Consider the following 2,500-nt stretch of genomic DNA (forward strand, 5'->3'; position numbering starts at 1 on the left):
GGAATCGTAACTTAGACGTGTGAATTTGAAGGTGAAATTTTTTCTGAAGAGGAAATTATAGGGATGAAAGGTGAAGGTGAAATTGCAGGGGGGGGAGGGGAAATCCGAGGGTGAAATTGTAGGGGGGAAGGGGAATTCTGGAGGTGAATTTGTAGGGGGGGGAAGGGTGAATCTGAAGGGGAAAATTTTCTGAAGAAAGTGTAGGGGGAAATTTCTGAAGGGGAAAATTTCCTGAAGCTGAAATTGTAGGATGAAAAATCTGGAGGTGAATTTGTAGGGGAAAATTTTTTTGAAGGTGAAACTGAATGGGAAGTTGTGCTAGGTGAAATAGGGAAGGGGGAAATTCTCTGCGGGGGGATTATAAGGGAAAACTACTAAAGTTGAAAGAGAAAGGAAACTAGAGATTTCTAAAGATGGGACATGAAAGTTAAATGACAAGGGTAATATATAATATATATATATATAATATATAATATATATATATATATATAAAATTATATTATATATATATATATATATATATATATATATATAATATAGAGAGAGAGAGAGAGAGAGAGAGAGAGAGAGAGAGAGAGAGAGAGAGAGAGAGAGAGAGAGAGAAGAGGAGAGGCTTCTAAGAGTGAACTATGAGTGAAACGTCTGTGGCTAATTTGTGAGAGTGAACTGGGAGGTGAATCTTGTGAGGGGAAATTTGTGAAAGAGTCATATGTGAGGGGAAACTTGTGAGAGTACATTGTGAGGGGAACTAAGAGTGATTTGTAAGGGTGAATTGTGTGTGGGGAAACTTCTAAGAACGAATTGCGAGGGGTGACTTTTCTAGGGAATTGTGAGGGAGGAAACTTCAAAGGATGAATTGTGAGGGGAATTATGGGGAAAAACTTCTAAGAATTATGTGAGGAACTTCTATAGGGGGAATTGTAGGGGAAACTTATGAGGAAGTAACGAAAGCGAATTATGAGAATATACTTCTAGAAATAAACGGTGAGGGGGAATTTCCCTGAGTGAATGTGAGGGAAAACTTCTAAGAGTAAATTGTGAGGGGGAAAATTAAAGCGAATTGTGAGGGGGGGGGGGGAATTTCTCTAGACGAATTATGGAAAAAAAAACAGTGAGGATAAACTAATGAAAACAAACTATGAGAATAAACTTCTAAAAATGATGTTCTGAGGGGAGACTTCATGAGATCGAATTGTTTTTGACTTTCGACAGTAAATTGATCAATGTATATGGACGATTTTAGGGGACCAAGAGAAGGGGAAAAACGTGAGAATCATTATCGAGATGAATTAGAGAGGGATACCAAGCCTTGAATCACAACTCAAGCCTTGAATCACAACTCAAGCCTTGAATCACAACTCAAGCCTTGAATCACAACTCAAGCCTTGAATCACAACTCAAGCCTTGAATCACAACTCAAGCCTTGAATCACAACTCAAGCCTTGAATCACAACTCAAGCCTTGAATCACAACTCAACCTTTAAAAGCTAACGAGGGAAGTTGAGAAGAGGCATCCAGAATTTTAAACCCAAAAAAAAAGCTGTAATGTATCTTAAGAAATATAACTTTGCATAGAATTTTCCAGTGATATTAAATGCTGTGACGGAAGGGCACGTGTTCCTTGTTGCAGATGTTGAAAAATGTATATAAATGAGAATGAATAATGCCACCACGTTTATAGCATTTAATATGCACACATATATAATTAATTGCATATCTTGCACTATAAAATTATCAATTCCTTTTCGTGTTTTTTTCTTTCTTTCTTTCTTTCTTTCCTTTTTTTTTACCCCAAGAACGAAAGTATCTATCTAAATTATCTTCTTGATATGAAAGCAAAATGTCTCATAATATCTCAAGCATATGAATTGTGAATCAGATATTGGAAATGTCAGATCAGAAAGAAAATATTTCCAAAAGGGACGAAAAGAAGCAGATATCATCTCTGTTTTCTACTTTAAAAAAAAAAATAAATAAATAAATGGATAAATAAATGAATAAAAATAAAATGAAATACGCTCGGTCACCGCCTAGCTTTTTTTCACGAGGTCCCGGATGTCAACAAGTTTTAGCTAAGACAATTTTCGCGAGAAGTTATTTTCGCGCTAAATACAGCTTCCGTGAAGTTAGTAAATGAAAATACAAGGGAAGCATTGACAAGGAGTCTATTAAGAGTTTCTTCTGCATCGTTGATACTTATACTAAATGATTCGTATAAGTTAAATAAATTATTCCTTATAGTAACTAAGATTTAACTTTATATGTAATAAATATACTTACAAGTCAATAAGGATACGATTAAGTATAATCAGGCAATCGGCATAATAGAATAAAAAGAGGAAAGATATAAATAGATGATGATGATGATGACGATAATAATAATGATAATGATAGTAGTAGCAGTAATAATAATATTAATATTAATAATAATAATAATAATAATAATAATAATAATAATAATACTGATGATGATAATGATAATGATAATGATAGCGATAAT

Source organism: Penaeus monodon, chromosome 16 (genome assembly GCF_015228065.2).
Source record: "Penaeus monodon isolate SGIC_2016 chromosome 16, NSTDA_Pmon_1, whole genome shotgun sequence".
NCBI lineage: Eukaryota > Metazoa > Arthropoda > Malacostraca > Decapoda > Penaeidae > Penaeus > Penaeus monodon.